Genomic DNA, 19,370 nt, shown 5'->3' with positions numbered 1-19,370 from the left:
AAGGTTTGCCAATTATCTATGAAGCCCACATCATTTTTTGGACACCAGTCAGACAGCCAGCAATTTAAGGAGAACATGCGGCTAAACATGTCACTCCTGGTCTGATTGCGGAGGGGACCAGAGAAAACTACAGAGTCCGACATTGTTTTGGTAAAGTTACACACAGATTCAATATTGATTTTAGTGACCTCCGATTGGCCTAACCGGGTGTCATTACTACCGACGTGAATTATGATTTTACTGAATTTACGTTTACCCTTAGCCAGCAGTTTTAAATTTCCTTCAATGTCGCCTGCTCTGGCCCCTGGAAGACAATTTACTATGGTTGCCGGTGTCTCTAGCTTCATGTCTGAGAACAGAATCAGCAATTACCTGAATTTGACCCCCGGCGGGAGTGTCGCCAAGTGGGGAAAAATGGTTAGACACATGAACTGGTTGGTGGTGTACCTGGGGCTTCTGTTTAAGACTATGCTTCCTCCTCAACATCACCCAGCCGCCCTCTTTCCTCAGTTGCTTGGGGTCCGCCGGGGAACAGTTACTGGGGCCTACGCTATCTTTTGCTGCACCAGCTACAGGGGCCTGGCTAGCTACGGGTGAATGAAGGGTGCGAAGCAGAGTCTCCAATTCAGTAATCCTGGCCTCCAGAGCTGCAAATATGCTACATTTGTTACAAGTATCATTACTGCTAAAGGAGGCCGAGGAGTAACTAATCATCTGACACAATGAGCAGGAAAGTGCAGGAGGGACAGGTAAAGAGGCCATGCTGCTAGCGAGTTTGCTACAAACTTGTTTGCTACAAGCTAAGATAAGCTAGCGAAACGGTAAAGACAAAGTGAGTGATTACTTTGGCTATGAATTAGGTAGTGAGTACACAGAAAGTGTGCTTCAGATCAAGTAGGTGAAGATTATACTATGAAAAAAGAATGCATCTAAAAGTTTTTAATTAAACTGCTAAGCAGATAAGCTACTGAAAAACACCACTGTGTTTGAGCAGGAACAGGAAGTGAGAAGAGAGCGAACACTAAGTGACAGCACCACCAAAACACATCACACCAATACCAACTCTCTATTCCCACCTACACTGAAAAAAGTTGAACCAACTTAATTGAATTATTTCAATTGGTAACACCAAATTTAATTAAGTTCTTTGAAATGAAGTTAATACATTAGATTAACACAACTGATTTAAGTTACATGTACTTAATAAATTGTTGTCAAATAAACATTTTGCATTAATCCAACTTAAAATGAAGACATTTCAACTTAAAGTTTTCAGTTTTTCCAACCCAATAATTTGCATAACCCAATAGTAAAATATTGCTCTTTGCTAACCTAATAATGTGGTTTAGTGTAAATTACTTTTTGTAGTGACTCTAAAATGAAATTTTAGTTTGTTTAATAAAGCTTAAATCCAAATTTTAAGTTGGCTGAAAATATTTTTCAAAAATTCAAAATCCAATGTTTTTTTTTTTTTAAATGCTTTATTGTATAAATGTAATAAAGTATTACCTTTATGGCAACCAACACAGCTTTTGGTCAAACACATTACACATTTGTCCTTTTTAAAACACATATGCACAAAATGCAAGTAACGCTTAGTAGGACCACAAAGTTGTCATCAAAGTGTAAAGTGCAACACAGTATTACACAAATATCAAACGAAGGCAAACGAAACGAAGGCAAATATGTCTGAAAAAAAATTAAAAAATAAATAAAAATACCATACAAAGTATGTATAAAAGCACATTAAATTGGGGTTTGAGGTCTCTTGGAGCATAAAAAAGGCCCAACATCCAAAAGAGACTACATATTTTACATGCTATATGTCCAAACACAGTTGTTCCTTCGCATTATGGCACAAGGCCATTTGTTGGTCATTGTTCTGTGCCATTACTGGGAGCTTTGTAGTTTGATATACAGATTTTGGACTTTGGGGGACATCTTGTGCTGATCAAGCTGCATGAAGATTTTTTGGAGCACTTCAAAAGTGAAGCGAAAGGGTTTTGGATAAGCTAGGTTGAGTGCATAGATCAAACCTAGAAGCAGGGCACAAGCTGAGGCAACCGAAGTTAGTTCATGCAACACTTCCACACCCTCAATGACAATGCCAATGTCTTCAGGTGGCTCCTGCAGTCCCTCCCCCTCCTTCCGAATCACATACACTGCCATGGTGACCTCCTCCAGGTCCCTCTGAACATCATCTGCTCCACAGTCCTACAGAGGGGTACAAGACACAAACACAAATCATCATTAGCCTCACTTCTTACTGTGATTAAGTGTTTGGGTGATGTACCAATATGTGTTATGTGCTGGGCTATTTCTTGGCTGGGTGTCATCACACACCAGAAACAGCAGAGAGAGGTGTATCAATCTGACTCTAATCAAATTGTAAGCAAGAAAGATAAGATTTCCCAACATGTCAAACTATTCCTTTGAACTTGAATAATCAAGTAAGCCCATCTTACTTAAAACAAAGTCAATCCAATATGTAATGTGTTGTTGCTGGGAATTACATAATGTCCAATATGGTCATGATAATAAATACATGTCAGCAATCCAACTGTGGTTCACGTGTTATGTTTGTTCTAACAGTTAACTTTTTTTCCGATGATTAATGTCCACAGTCTAGAACAACAAATGTTGATTAATTTTAAACTCTAAATTTCATAAGACAGACATCCTTACTCTTATTGCTTAACTTACATGTACTTTATTTAAAAACAGTAATTCACAAGCCCAGAGATTCATTACAGAAAGAAAAGGGGATGAGTTCAGTGGTGTATTTTTTGAGTCACTAAAAACATTCATGCATATGAAAGCCATGATTAGCATTGGCCTGCCCATATTGTCTTTATGAAGGATTCAGATATATTTTGACAGCCCTCTTAGTTACGAAGTATCTTGTTTGATGGTACAGATTTACCTGGTCCAATGTGTCCATGATGTTCGCAATCTTTTGGCGTGTTGCTCCTCCTTTGGCACGTATGACTTTGATCAGCTGACTTGAGTGCATGTCTAACTGGGCCATGAACTTCCACTCAAGAGGAACAGCCATGAGCCTCTGGAACTCTGTATTTATCTAAAAACAAAACACAAATGACAGTAGATATTGTATTATGGAACAAAATGCTGAAACTGATTGTATGCCAAAATGTCTATATCCCAAAAAGTATAACATATATGGGAATTCAAAATGTAAATTCTTTCATTAAGTTCAGTGTTATAAAATCTCAACCACATCAAGATATGACCGATTCATGAAAGTTAACTGCAATAAATCCTGAAGCATACAGACTTCGATCACTTCAGTTCCATTCTTACCTCTTTCTGTGTGAAGAGTGCAGGCCATCTGTCCTTCAGTTCCTGAATGCTTGGTTCTTGCTTTACCACCTCATGTCGTCTGTAGGCAAACGTGTTAGCCATTTTGTCTGCGATGACCCTTTCATTGTCCCTTATCCCGATCTCTGTCAGAAGTTCTAGTCTCACTTTTTCCATGCTGTCCAGAGTCTCACCAGTAGGAAAGGATGGATAAAAGTTAGCTTCAGAACGTTTTGGCTTCTTCACTTTTTTAGCAGGGAAAGCATCTGTAGTAGCTTTAGATTTCAGTGAGTTTACACACAGCTCTGGACACCCCTGTAATTTGAGCCTGGTCCTGTAGTTTGCCATTTTGTACTTCAGTCGTTGTTTCCAACCGTAGCAGCCATTGAATGATCCAGGTTCTTTCAAACATGGGTGCTTTTTGATAAGGGCCTCTGCAGCTGCGCAGAAATGTGCATCCTCTGGATAGGCCTTGTAACGGTAAATTTCTTCTGCAACTCTTTTCAGGATATCAGACAGCATTCGGGCGCTTAAAGTCAACATTTTTTGGCTTACACGGTACTCAGTATTCCCCCTCTCTAGCTGTAGCTCTGTGTCATATGAAAATTGGGGAATTGCAAAGTCTTCTGGCCACTGTTGTGTTCGAGATGACATAGATTCAGGGGATGAGAGGATAATTGTGTCATTTGATGCCACCGAAATACCGTCATCAGACTCAAATGAAAGAGACAGAGATGAAGTGGACTGATCGGCACTGATCAAAGGTGGATTTGTTTGCTGGTGGATCACTTTGATTGTCCCCAAATTCCGAAGTTCGGTGGTAGAATTCAGATTGAAGAAGTCATTGCCAAAGTCTTGGTCCATGTATTGCAGTCTGAAGTTACCTTTTAACCCAAAGGTAGTCTTTATCGTGCTGAGAAGGTCTTCAAGTGACTCTGGGATGCCATTTAGAAGAGTCAGCTTTTCAATGTTGTTCTCTCCTAAAATCACCTTCAGTCTTGCAGGTGTTGAACCAGCCATGGTGGTCTGAGAACAAAGCACAAGCACAGTTAGTGAGGATCAACATGTAAACCACTGACATTTCCAATTAGGAGAATTTAATGTCAAACTAGAGGAAAAGAGAAGGCAAAGAGAGGAGGAAAGGGGAGGAGAAAATGAAGAGGAGAGGTGGAGATCAGCTGAGGCAGCGAGGAGAGAAGGCAAACCGAAGAGGAGAGGGGAGGAGAAGAGAGATGGCGAGAATATGGGAGACATTGAAGAGAAGAGAGAAGGAGAGGAGGTGAGGAGAATATAGGAGACAACAAGGAGAGGAAAGAAGAAAAAGAGAAGAGAAGCAGAAGGGGGGAGAGCATAGGATTAGCATTCACTGACTGGAATCCAGCAACCTGCATTAAAAAAATGACATAACTGATGAATTGCCAATGACATCATCACACCACTTTGGCTTGCAGTATAAAATAAATATGTTCTGAGAACACATTAGTATTGTATGGGTCTGGGTTTTGTTTTCCCACTTAAGAAAATACTTTATCATATTTTGAGGCCTCACCCTTTAAACATGGACATATCTTTTCAAGGTGACAAGACGCATCCCTCTAATTTTGTAGTCTGCCAGTGGGTAGGTATCATGCAGTTCTTGTGGCTCAACAAGTTCCACTTCTTTGCTTGGTGATGTTTTGAGATCATAAGCTCTGTAGTGTTCCATATACCATCCGCTAAGCTTTTTCAGAATGAAGATTAGTTTGTCCTGCAGTATCACCATTTGGATGATTTCACCAAACTCTGGCAGTCCTCCCAGTGAGCCGTGGATCAAGAACCTCCCACACTTGTAGATTAGTCCATTATATGCTACACTTTTAGCCAAGCACACATTGTCCATATCTGGAGACTTCTGTCTCAGTGCATTTGAGATGTCCTTGTTAAGAACATCAATGTGAACAGTGGAAACATCTGTTACTTCCAGTGGGGGTTTGGCAAAGCTAATTGCATGCAAATGATATGCAATCTGATACTGATGTCTCTGTGAAAGGGAAAGAAGTACATTTTTGAAGCATCTGATGTTCCTTGGAACTCTTTTAAAAAAAACTATGCTTTGCTTCGAATCGCATAGTCCATAGTGCAACCAGTGGCCCAAACTTACGGATCAAGTATGGATAATGTTCCAAGTAGTGGTGCTTTGGTTTAAGATTAACATCTGGGAAAACCTCTTGAAACTTGATTCTGTGCTCGGAGATCTTAAAACCAAGATATGCAATGGAGTCCTCAGTATGAACAGGACTGACAACAAGATCAACAATGTCCTTCAAGTCTGTTAAGATGTGCCAAGCAGGCTCCTCACAGGGTACACTCTGCCCAACGAACAAAGGCAAAAATCTGGTAAGACTCCAGTTCTCGTGTGCATTCCCTCCTACACTTTTTTTGGATGCAAAACTGAGAGCCACAGGATGAGGTCGATTTGTTTTGTCAGCCCACTTAAAGTTGAAAGATGATATTGCTTCATTCAATGTACATAATGTGAAATACTTTTTTTTGATTAACAAATTGAGGCAAAGCGCAAGTTCAAAAGGAACAATTCCCTCAAAAAGATCATGTACAACATCAGGTGGAAACCCAGTGGTAACATCAAAATGTGAGAGGTGCTTTGACAAAATACACTTTGATTTCACACCATAATAACTGGGCCATTTGTTTTCCTCAATAATTCGTAAATGATCTGCATGAATGTCTTTTGTTCTTAAAGTAAAGACTTCACTTCTGACTTCAATAGTCTGGAACTCTGATGTTTCTGCAGTGCAAAATCTACATACGTATGTCCCTGAGAAATTTTCAAAGAATCCAGCAATACTGTGTGCACCAAGGTTGTCGGCAACAACACACTGAACAGTGCCTTTTACTGTTCTGCCCAACTTTGACAGAAATATCCCATTCTGTTCCAAAATTACAAGATCATTAATTACAGGTTTTAACACTTTCTCATACCCATAGCACTTCAGATCATTACTTTTGATTAAAGCAGCCAAATAGATTGAGGTTAAAGCAGAATTACAGCCTGGTGGCAATTACCCAAAACCCAGTACAATCCACAAATTTTATGCTTCCTCCGTGATGTACCAAGGGGATTACATATTTCGAATTCATCAATGTATAATATCAATGAAATGCTTTCCTGCTTGGACAACAGTCCATTTTCATGGAAGAAGTCACCATCGAAGATAGTTTTGTAGTGCACAGAAGTTTTTTGAGGCTGATTATCTACAGTATTCAAATTAACAGCCTGATCCAAGATTGTCTGGCAGTCAAGAATATGCTGCAAAGACTTTAAAATTGAAATATATTGGAATGACTTGTTATTTTTTCGGTCAAGTATATATTCCACTGGTTCCACTACTTTAAAGTGGCTCTTATAGTATGCTTTTCGTCTCCAAGGACTGGAAAGTGGACCTTTATCTCCAATTGCTTTTTTTACAGGGTTTGTCTCACAGAGTACACTGGCTAGCTTTTCAACAACTGACTGGTCAAATTGGCATCCGTTGTCTTGTAATACTTGGCTAATAGTCTTTTGGGTAATCGCCACAGAAACAGAACCAATCAAATAGTTTAACTCCTGCAAAAGCTCATCTACAGCTGCATTAGACACAAGAAAGATGTGTTCCAACTTAAGGAGCACTGAAGCAATTTTAAGCTCAATATCCTTCTCTAAGTTTTCAGAATACCCACTGTCAAAAGCAGAATTTAAATTTACATCACTCTCTATAATTTCCACATCTGAAATATCACTGGCAACACTGGCACAAGATTCATCAACAGAACTTATTCCAGGCTTAAATGTGTTCACTGTACCAGAGTGTTTTCTGTATTTATGACTTTTGAAGTTCTCATAGACATTGGTTTTATATTCACAGTTTTGGAACACACATGTTACAGTCTCCTTATTTTTAAGATGCTGATAGATATGTTGAAAATATTCTCTTTCTGTGGAGAGTTTATTATGGCCACAAATATGGCAAGTGAATGTGGACGCAGCTTTGGAGACTGCTTGTTGGGCAGGGTGATTTCTTGATAGATGGCTCAGTACACTCAAAAAAATGAAACGTTGACTTTAATTAAAATTATTTTGTCAACAGGTTCCACGAAATTGAATTATGTTAGTTTAAAGCAAAAATCTTTAGTTCATCTAATTTTAAAAAACTACTTAAGATTAACAAGACATATTTAAGACTAACTAAATCAAATTATGTTGTATGAACAAAGATGATATATTTTCAGGTTAGATAGTTTAGATTAGTTACTTCAACACATTTCTTATTTGTGGCAGTAAAATGTTAAATTTAAGTTAGATTAATTCAAATATTATATTTTCAGCCACCTTGTGCTTTATTAATTAGTTTTACATAAATCTATTTTGTCAACAGGTTCCACACAAATGAATTAAGTACATCCAACTTATTTTTTTAAAATTTCTTTTATTGCCAACACATTCAGTGAGCATTTGTGTAAACCCAGTCCAAAATAAAACACAACAGCTCATTAGGGTTAGTAATTAACAGTATGTAGACAGATGCAACATCAAGACTTTAAATTAAATGTCTGTATCTACCAGAAATAGAAGAGAGAAAAAAAAAAACGCATTGAAGATCACATAACACATTGATAAGATGACACTTGAGTTATGCACATGTGATGCTAGTAAGGTCTGTGAGTGTTTTTTTTTCTTTTAGTGTCTAAAATGGATAGCAAAGTTGCTATTTGCAATGATTGCTTAGGGTCAGTCCAGTAACACAATGCCAATGAAGTGCTTTCCTTTAACAATGCAAAGTGAAGTGTCCACCTCAACAGCCACAATTTAAAAAAAATTTATGTAACAACAATAATAATAATAATAATAATAATAATAATAATAATAATAATAATAATAATAATGATAATAATAATAATAATAAATAGTCCACTGATATTAGCAATCAAAGAAAATTACATCACCATCCCAAATAAAACTTTAACAAAACATGCCAACATTATGGTCTAACAATAAAACAGCTTGTCAGCGTTCAGTTTTTTTGCAACAGCACAGCAGTAACCATTTAACACTTGCCACTGTCAACATTTATTTTACTAGTGTTTGGGCAAAAAACTTCAGATGTAAACATTTTAACATGGAAACAATTGTTCGTCTTTAAAAGTCCACAAAATATACATTCATCCTGCATTCCCAACTTGGATGATCTGATATCCTCGTGTTGGTGTTGTTCCCAGACCATCATGAAAATGTTGTCACATTGTTGTGACGTTATTCTTTTGCGCGCCAAGCCATTCGTGCATTTATGAAATTCCAATGTTGCAAGGACAATATCAATTCTGCTTACTGTTTATTAAAGGGTTACGGTTAGGGTTAGGGTCAGTTGATCGGCGGACAGAGGCGGTTTCACGCAGCTTAAGTACAGTTTTTTGTTTTACGCCGGTTTTTCCCGAAGTCGCAAAAGTATGACGTCACAACATTCTGATTGGTCACTTGCAATGTTGATCCTGGAACAACATTTAGTATGATGATCTGGGAACAACACCAACACGAGGATATCAGATCAACCTCCTAACTTACCCTTATTTTTAGTATGTATTGCAATTACCTTTACAATGCACACAATGTAACACAAACTGAATATGAACATATTTCCACCTCATAACAATATGCCTTGAACGCTAATATACACACCACCCTTCAACATTTCTGGTGCAGTATCATCTCTCAATTAAATCCTTTAAATCTCAATACTTTTGATTGTCTCTTACTAGCCCCCCACAACAGTAAAATCTCTCAAATTGTAGTAGTTTACAAACTTTTCAAAATGTTCTAAATTTCTCTTAAATGTAATTTTCCCGTTATCTGTCATTTACAAATTACCATTTTATTCCCATTCAGCCTCCGAAAAACTTCTGTCCATCTGACAGAACATTCATCATCCAAATTAAAGGTTGGCTTATTCATTCAGTGTATTCTTGAGCAACTGTACCTTGGTCAAGAGTATGCTGACATACAGATGAAGGAAGAGCTTCTGAAGTACTTCAAAGAAAGCTTTCAGTCTTGAGGTTAACTGAGATTCAGTGCATATATCCCACCCATTAAGAGTGCACATGCAGAGGCCAGGTCTTCCAGGTCATGCAGGACACACTAGATGGTTATACCCACATCGGCTGGAGGAGTGCTGGCATCAGCTCTTTCGATGGTAAAGATAGCAAGGGTAATTTGTTCCAGCTCCCTCTGAACAGCTGTAGCTTAGACACAAAAACATAGAAAAATGGCATCCAGTTTTAAAAAAAGAAAGAAAAAGGGCCAAAGCTACCCTTTAATGACGTAAACACAATATTAGGAACATGCACCCCAGTGCGCCACTATTTTAGACTACAGATTCAACGATAAATATAAATAGTTTGGGTATACAAGAAGATTTCCCAAAACATTTAAACAGGTTCCATGCAAATTACAACAACAACAACATTACAACATGCAACAACATTAGTTATTCAAAATTTGGTTTAATACAGATAAAAAACTAAACTAAAATTACCAACCAATTATTCTTTGAAGAGGATGCTTGGGTCTTCATTCAGGTAAAAAGGTAGTGCCCTGAGGACACACTCCCTCCCCTTTTCAATACTTTCCTTCTGTAGAGAGTGGCAGAGATACAGGAAGAGAAAACAGATATACTTTAGGATGACAGAAACTCACATTATACGCAAAATGAATGACATATCCACTGCACAGATAGACATGTACACAAGACCAACTAATCATCACATGGACATGAATAGTTAACCTGTTGGGCAGGGTTTCCACCACATTATATATGTCCATAATGGAGGTAAAGACAAACTAATACATCATCTTTTTTGCATTCAAAACATAACATAAAAACATTCACTTCTGGTTTAACCTAAATCAAGGGATCAGATTTTACATATGTTTAGGTAATTTAAATTTTCCAACGTTTTGAGTACCAAACTTTGTCTTGCTTAATATAAATGTAAGTGCACTGTGCAGCTACCATACACTAGCTGTTTAAATTTGAAAATGATCTTATTAGCCATAATATTTTGCTACCAACAGAATAACGCACCTGTGTGGCTGGGGCCAAAGTTTGTCTAATTTTCTTCCCTGCAACGCCTCCTTTTTTCTTGAAGACTTTTATGAGCTGGTCAGTGTATTGGTCAAATTGTGTAAAAAGCCTTGGAACATGTGCAGCAGTAGTAATCCTCACATATTCTGCTTCCACCTGAAAATATGTCAACAAACACAACATACTGTACTGTAAATATACATACTATATGTACACATATACAAACTAAAACTAATGTAGAAAGACCTCATTAAAGCTATAATTTTAACACAAACATTTACACAAAATGCTAATGGAGCCATTACAGCTTTTATTGTTATTTATCAAGTTCCAAAAAATATTGATCACAGCTGATCTGAAAAGAATTTCATGCCTCAGGCCCTTGAACTGCAACCTTTACCATGGTTCAGATGTGGAGAAGAAATAACAGGGGCATGGGATGGGTCACAAAAGAAAACTTAACTTATAAAACAGTTTTGTTTTTAAAAGTATAACAGTTCACATACCACATACAAGCTCAGCAATACCACATACACCACATCAGTATAGGAGGGAGCAGGTAAAGGCAGGATCTGAGATTTAAAAAGAAAAAAAAAAATTAATTCCTTAATTTCAAGAAGCAAATTATTGTTTGAATTACAACTAAATAAAATACTACTCAGAAGAAAAGCAAGAGATTGACACTGCCATGTGCTAACTTTCTATAGAAGCAATTATCACCAGGTCTGTCGACCTCCATTGTCTGTCCACTCATATGTCTTGAATAATTTTATTAAAAAAATTAAGTGTGTACTTTCACAAACTGTAATTTATAACTACATTGATATGTATAACTCCGCTAGGAAACATGCTGTATTTACAGACCATTTTTACATAATACAGATTACTGATAGAGCAGAACAATGGTGTCACAGTGGCTTTCGCCCTTGACTTTTTGGATTTTAAATGTCACTTTATGCTATCCTTGCTATCCTATTCGATATTTCCGACTCTCTGATTACAGAAAAGGAATCCCAAGAAAGCAAATGGAAAAATAACCCCTTGAAAGAATAACCCCATGAACCCCTGTAGCTAATCCCTTAATAAAACAAAAAACAATAAAAATGTTTCTTACACAGTCCACAAAATAAGCATGTCCAGGACCCAGTAAAACTAATGTAAAACAAGCGCACGCAAACGATATAACATGTCTTGTAAGACAAACGCAAAATATAACCATGCTGGACATATAGATACTACACAACATAGTCAAAGAAAAAAAGTGGTCTTACCTCTCAAAGAAACAGTAGCTTGGCGCCAAAACAGCCTTTTTCAGTTAAATTTGAAGTCTTGCGCATGAGCAGGCACAAGCCGTGAAACCTTCTTGTTCTGCGCGGTTTCATTACAACTGTTTTTGCATTACTGCCACCTTGTGGATATACAAGGTATATCGATCCTAATTGACTTAACTTAAATGTTATGCGATCAAGTAACACATTAGTATTATGTACGTTGAATAATAGACACAATTACGTAGACTTGATTAGAAAAACATATGTTAACTTAACAAAAACATATATTTTAAGTAAAATGAAAATAAATAATTAATATACACTGAACAATCCACCTCATTCATTTTTTTGAGTGTAGGGCGTTCCAAGTCTTGAACCTACATGCACAATTTAAATAAGTGCATGGATATGAGTGGCCTCGTCCGTAATGCCTGTGAATCAGATTGTAGTGTTTGAGCAATTCAGATCTTTTTGTTAATGTTGTCCCACAGTCCTTGCATCTCCACATGAAGCATAGCACTGGAGAAACAAAGAGACACGCTTTACTGGGTGTATATAAATAATTTGAGAAAACACAGAGGGAGAGTTGGGCAATATTACAATATATCAATATGGTGATATGAGACTAGATCTCATCTCAGCTTTTTGCCACATTGCCCAACACAAAGCGAATCATTTAAACACAAAATGTATTCATCAAATGTAGCCAGCCCTCTCTAATTAGATTTTAAAGGGATAAGTTCAAAACAAAAGTTTAAAAACAAAACCCAAATGCCCATAGGTACATGTATTTTTTTTTTGCAATTGTTTTATATATAAAGCCGATTCCTGTTCAGTGTAAAACTGAATTAAGTTTAAATGAGACATTACTATTTTGAACTTGCATACCTTTGTTGTTGATGAAGTGAAAGTATGCAAGTTCACAGGTAAAACGAGCTGCCTGGCACGCCTCCACACAGGAATGCCCCTCTTGAAGTAGTCACAGAGCTGAGAAGAAGTTAGGTCAGAAGGTGGTGATGGGGCATCACATTGGACACCAAGCCAAAGGTTGTGGCACTGTCCAGGGTTCCAACCAGAGGTGATGTAATCTGTCTGCCATCAGCAGACACCCCTCTGGAGAGGTTGACAGGAAGGAAAGGAAGCGCTACCCAAAGTCCTAAAGATTAAAGATATGTTCGAGTTAGTCTGTCGATCTTTCATCATGTTTACAGTGTTCATCTGCATCTATGTACTTATATATGTATTCAGACAGACCAGAAGTGTGCTAGGTCTACAAGAAATCTGATGGCTGTATTTTCTGTGTTCAATAGCGTAATACTTTCTTCTATGATTTCTAATTTTGATTTTCTGCCGCACACCATCTCCCTCTCACACGGCTGATCCGTGCGTGTACGAGCGCTGCACGCACCCTTTCTCCTCGCCTTCTTAAAGGTCATGTACATTGAAAGCAATGCAAGCGGCAGTAAATGCATGCTTCCTGGAGCCACCACAGCTAAACTTTACCTCCTACATCACCCGTGGCCGTGACCGCATGAACTATTCGCGCCGACAGGCATACTGCGAACAACCACTCGTGTATAAATGCGCGCGCCCGAAGTAACGTAGTCTGAAGAGAACCGCGGCCCAGCTTGCCGCTATAATGTGCTAATGCTAATGAATAACTAACAGTAAGCCAACACCGACACACTGCATGAATACACAACTTTAAGCTAGCGTTACAATATTAAAACAAGAGAGTACCGCCGGCAAACTACTAACTTAACCTACATGTCCAAGCACAAACTACCAACAGGTCTGACATTTCGCTAATGTTAGCAGGGCTGAATGATAGCGGTTTGGTCAGGTCAGTTTACTAAACACTTAACAAACTTAACAATACAGTTGGAATATTTTTATATCTAATATATTAAAATATGTGTTCTACATTTGACTTACCTTCAAGGACTATGGAAAAAGTAATATCTTCGTTACCTTATTGACCAAATTGTTCACGAGGTCCTGCCTGCAGCCAAGTGCCTCTCAAATTGTTGTTCTCAACCGCAGGTAGAAAATTCTGGAGAAGGCGGAGACGTCATGACATCAGACGCACTGCGTCACGAGAAACCTAATTGATGCAGGTTGACTCTAATGAGAATAGCAGGTTACATGTGTACTGAGGGAACAACACGTAAAAACAAGTTGATATACTCCACAAATGTAGACTGGCTCCACTAAAGCAGAAATCTTAATGAAACTCACTCTGAACTTTACGTAACTTCAACTACTGCTGAAATACACTTTTTAGAGTGTACAAATCCTAATTACCCATGTTTAACTCAGCGGGCGTTATTGCGGATGCCGTGCAGGTGCGTCCACCTTTCCTGCATGGACGCCCCACCACAATACCACAATACCTTTCAACTTTTCTTATATATTGATATTCTGTTTTTTTTAGAATCCTGAAATGTAAATGTGCCTGTCATTTTCTGTTGTTTAAATGTGCTACATAGGCTTGTTAGAAAAAAATAAAATTCTCTTATAAAGTGAGACACACAGAGTAGCAATTGAGTCTGCTCTTGAGTCCACTGCATCCTTATTTGTGACACTTGCTCACATTCAAACCAGCCTTCTAGATCTTTACCATCACAACCTTTAGATGCTGCAGGTTTTCCTCCCAAGATTCACTGTAAATCGCCACATCATCCAGATAGGCAGCTGGAAACTTGGAACAACCATTAAGGGTAATGTCCATCAACCTTCGAAAAGTTGCAGGTGCCCCCCCCCAGTGAAGACCAAAATGCAAAACGGTGTACTGAAAAAAACCTATTCCTGGAATCTGAAAATCTGTGTATTCTTTACAGGATAAAGGCACTTGCTAGTAACCCTTACACTAATCTAAGATGATGTATTTAGTAGGGGTGCAACAATACTCGTATCGATATTGAACCGTTCGATACAGTGCTTTCGGTTCGGTACACAGCAAATTCAAAAGTGTTAAATGTTTTAGTGTTAGTAGTCTTCTTGCAAAAGTAGAGTTAATTTTACTCTAAGTAGAGTCACATTCTTTTAATGTAACTCTGAGGTGTAAAATGATAGTAGTTAAAATCGAGTGTTAAAAATGAGTGTTTCTATGTCAAATCTGGAGGTGTTACAATGGAAACATTAACTCTTGACCTCTTAACTCTGAACTCCTACAGGGGCTATGACACCAATAGAGTAAATTCACAGACTCCGTCCCCAGCACCATAAGCTCCAATCGAAGCTGAAGTGAAGCCGTTTCAGAACATTTTGCTCTACATATTTGAGTTGTTTGCCATGCTTGGTAAGTCATTTTTTCAAAGATTGTTTCAATTATTATTATTAGCTTTTACTTCCGTGGCTCTTTGGAGTTGAGACAAAGCTGTGTGAAAGGCATTAGCCATGTTGCTCGGTGATAGCATAATATTCTGTTTTAGCTAGCCTTGAAAAAAAGCTTGCATGTGAATTTTCAGTCAAACCTTTGGTCAAATACACCTAAAACAATGTCTAGAATGTGAAATGTTAGTATAATGGTGCTACTTGAAGCCTGAAAACGATCTCCCATAAACAAAACGAGCAAACAGCAGTAGCTGACGTCCTGACTGGGTTCTACGTTAGCATTTAGATCCCTCCAGAGTTTTGTGCACACGGTTTAGGTAAAAATGAAAAAGGTTGAGGTTTTACATTTAGTTCAGTATTACCTGTTGTCTGTGTCCTTGTCTTTTGGGAAAATACTTTACACAAGTAATGGCTCAAAGAGGATTCTTTTTTCTTTTTTTTTACTGTGCTGCAATTGATTACCGGATTATTTGTGCCATTAATTAGTGTCAACTAATTTTTATTCAATCTCCACATAGGATATGCTTGTGAAGATGGAATATGGGGGAGAGCAGAAGTGTGTTGAAGTTCCACAAAGTGATGAATGAAGGACATGCATATTGTAAATTCAAATTCAAATTCAAATTTTATTTGTCACGTACACAGTCATACACAGTACGATGTGTAGTGAAATGCTTGGACAACTGCTCGTGACCTAAAGAAAACAAAAAAGGAAAAGGCTATGAATAAGATAGGAAATAAATATGAAAAATTAAAAAGGGTAAATTTAACTAGGAAGGAATAAAATATAAATTAAGGTTAAAAATGAAATAACTGTACAACACAAATTAGAATGAAGGGTAAATTTAACTGGGAGAATAAGATAAAATATATAAATTAAAGTTGAAAATAAAATAACTGTACAACAAAATACACAATATAGAACTGTATAAGAATGTATGAAGAAATATAAATAAATATATACACAATAACAGCAGCATATACACAATAACAGCAGCGTGATTTAAGTAATGAAGTGTAAACAAATGTTCAGAATGTCCAGTGTGTGTGTAAGAACTGTATGTGTGGGTCAGTACTGTGTGGTGGTGTGATTGAGAGACCGTATCGCCTGCGGGAAGAAGCTCCTCCTCAGTCTCTCTGTGTTGGTCTTCAGGGAGCGGAATCGCTTTCCTGACCTCAACAGAGAGAACAGTCTGTTGTTGGGGTGGCTGAGGTCCTTCACGATCTTCCTGGCCTTGGTCCAGCACCGCCTGCTGTAGATTGAGTGCAGGTCAGGGAGCTCGGAGCGGATGGTGCGCTCAGCTGATCGCACAACCCTCTGTAGAGCTCGTCTGTCCTGCATGGTGCTGTTCCCGAACCAGGTTAAGATGTTTCCCGTCAGGATGCTCTCTATGGTGCACGAGTAAAAGTTCCTGAGCACCTTGGAGGGCAGTTGGAAGTCTCTCAAGCGTCTGAGGTGGTAGAAACGCTGACGGGCCTTTTTCACCACGGTGTTGATGTGACAGGACCATGACAGGTCCTGCGTGATGTGAACTCCGAGGTATTTGAAGCTGTCCACTCTCTCCACTGGGCACTCGTTGATGACAGGGGTCTGGTAGTTCCTCTCCTGCTTAGTGCTGAAGTCCACTATCAGCTCCTTTGTCTTACTGACGTTTAGAAGGAGGTTGTTCCTCTGGCACCAGTTAACCAGATTCCTAATCTCCTTCAGGTATGCCGTCTCGTTGTTATCAGTGATCAGGCCCACCACGACGGTGTCGTCAGCAAACTTGATGATGGTGGTGGAGCTGGTAGTGGCCACACAGTCATATGTGTACAAAGAGTACAGCAGGGGGCTCAGAACACACCCCTGGGGGGCTCCAGTGCTGAGAGTGGTGGAGGCTGAGACATGTCCACCCATCCTTACTGCCTGTGGTCTGCCAGTTAGGAAGTTGGAGATCCACTGACACATAGATGAGCTGAGTCCCAGATGCTCCAGCTTGGTGGTGAGTGTGGAGGGAATTATGGTATTAAATGCAGAGCTGTAGTCTATGAAGAGCATTGTAACATAATTCCCCCTTTTAGTGTTGTAAAATTATGATATTATTTTATGCCATGTTATACCCCTAATTAAAGATTGTGAATTATTATGTAGTTTTAGTTTGCATTATTCTCCTGAATTAGAAGAAGCTGATAACTATTGCATTAGTTAAACTGATTTGCATTACATTAAATTGCTGATTTGTTGTGAATGAATGATATTGTTTTATGATGCATTATATTGCTGAGTTATAAGAAATACTGTTCGCAGAAGGTTATTGTCTAATTTGTCTGAGTAGAAGAGAATAGAGTGTGCTGGAGTTTTCTGCCCCATTTCAGCAGGAGCAGATAAACAGGGAGCCAAGGTCGTAGCTCAGGCGCTGTGTGAGAGAGAGCATGTGAATGTTTAGGCTTTTTATGATAAGGTGGAGGCACCAGAGGCTATAAAAGTTTGAGCAATGCTCCACCATTTTGAGATTTTGAGGCTGTCTGCATCAGTGTCCATCTCCCACGTGTGTGATCATTAAATCATCGTTTGACTCAACCCGGCCGGACCAGTGTTGTTATTGTGGTTTTTTCTCTTGTCTCCATCCCCAATATTTTGAACCTTAACATTTTGGGGGCTCGTCCTGTGGTATTGGGGTGGAATTTAAAAGTTTGGACGGTCCGAGGTTGTCGAACGGACAGGCACGAGCCAGTGGTCTGATTTGAGTGGACAAAAGCCGGCTTATCTAAAGGTAAGGCACTACCTGTTGAATTATTTCCAAAATGTGCCAAATTGGATATGACTAAATTAAAGTCTACTCACTGAAATTACTGGTAGAGTGTCTGTTTTGATTTTGATGAGAATCACCGTGTGTTATGCAGTTAAAGTTGCTTAAGAATGTTTAATGAAGTTGAAGAAATATGAAACTGTTCTGGAGGTAACAGATATAATGTTGGGTTTGAGTCCCTGGATATTGAGCTGAAGGCTCAGGTAGTTTGGTAGGGAAATTAGGACAGAAACTGTTCTGGAGGAAACAGAGACTGGTTAATAGTTTTACAAATTAGGTCAGAAACTGTTCTGGAGGTAACAGATACTGTTTAATTGATATGTTAAAATTTGTCAAAATTGTTTAGGTGAAAATTGTTATAGGACGGCACTGGAAGATGCTAAGAAGCACATAGCCCGGAGGTTACGCTCCCTCCTGGCCGTGGACGCGCGGTCTTGACCTGTCGGCGAACAGGGTTAGTTCAGTTTTTGCTTAACTGTGGGGTACAGGGCATCCTGAAATAAGCTAGGAGTTAGAATCTCCTCACCGTTTTAAATGGTGTCATGTGCTTGTTTGGACAAAGTTAAATTGAGTTAGGGACTTTAGAAATCAGGCCATAGGCTGTTCTGGAGGAAACAGATACTGGTTAATTGATTACAAAAAAGTTAACTTTCTTCGGTTGGACCCGTTAACTTAAATTTGTCGAAATTTGTTAGGTGCTGAATCTGTCAGGCCTGTCAGTGATTGTAAATATAAGACGTCTTTGTAATATAAAATAGAAGAGTTTTGTCTGAGCTTTGTGTGACCCTGTGTGTGACGACAGCGCACTGCAGCGCTGCGAGCTATTTTTAGACGGTGTGTGAACATGCAAATGAGCTGTGACGCGCACAGAGGACTTTGCTTCCTGTTTAGCGTGTTTTTGAGTTTTATAATTTTGATTTGCAAACAATGATACATGCCTGTAAGTAAAACGCTGATTTTGCTGATTATGATACTACAAATAAGGTGTTGAATGACTAGGGTGTGAATGATGTTGGAGTTTAAAGCGGAAACTCAGAGAGGAGTGTGTTGGGAGACTGGCATGTAGTCTGCAGTGCAAAGGTGGGCGTCTTGCCTGCTAGTCTATTTAACAGTGATGAAAATGATATTAAATAAATCTCTCAGTGTGTTGATACAGGTGGCTATGGGGCTGGACCAACTGCCCCGACAAGCACGGCGGCCGAAGCAAAATTATAGTAATGGAAACCAAACTCAGCAAGAATCAGCAGCTGTGGAAAAGACAGCAGCTAGCAGAGAATTAAAGGAGAAATTAAGAGAAGTTTTACACATAAAATTGCGGCCAACAGACTTGTGGAGGTTGGGAAGGCGCCTGGAGCATCACAACAAAAAGGTGAAACAAAAACACACACAAGCAGAGAAATGTGAGAGAGAGGCACGTGCTAGAGAAATGCCTCGTTTGAGAAAAAACGTTAAATTAGCCCATGTACAAACGCACATACACGCAATGAAGAAACAGCTTACACCCATGAACACGTGAAGATTTTCCAGCAAGTTTAAAGCAGTGA

At 38.7% G+C, this 19,370-nt stretch overlaps 1 long non-coding RNA gene across 2 annotated transcripts; it reads right to left on the bottom strand.

The window, feature by feature from the left end:
- Positions 1–8,871: 8,871 nt before the first annotated feature.
- LOC308409562 lies at positions 8,872–12,053 on the bottom strand. Of its 2 annotated transcripts, none has more exons than XR_013974024.1 (5): positions 11,545–12,053; positions 10,937–11,002; positions 10,431–10,586; positions 9,886–9,978; positions 8,872–9,588 (listed from the first exon to the last, which is right to left on the bottom strand). It is a non-coding gene; the product is annotated as an uncharacterized lncRNA (long non-coding RNA). The 2 variants fall into 2 exon arrangements; XR_013974025.1 differs by having other exon boundaries at positions 11,702–12,053.
- Positions 12,054–19,370: the final 7,317 nt, after the last annotated feature.

This window comes from Rhamphochromis sp. 'chilingali' (assembly GCF_963969265.1).
Source record: "Rhamphochromis sp. 'chilingali' genome assembly, chromosome: 14".
In the NCBI taxonomy this organism is placed as follows: domain Eukaryota; kingdom Metazoa; phylum Chordata; class Actinopteri; order Cichliformes; family Cichlidae; genus Rhamphochromis; species Rhamphochromis sp. 'chilingali'.
This window is presented reverse-complemented; position numbering and strand designations above follow the sequence as displayed.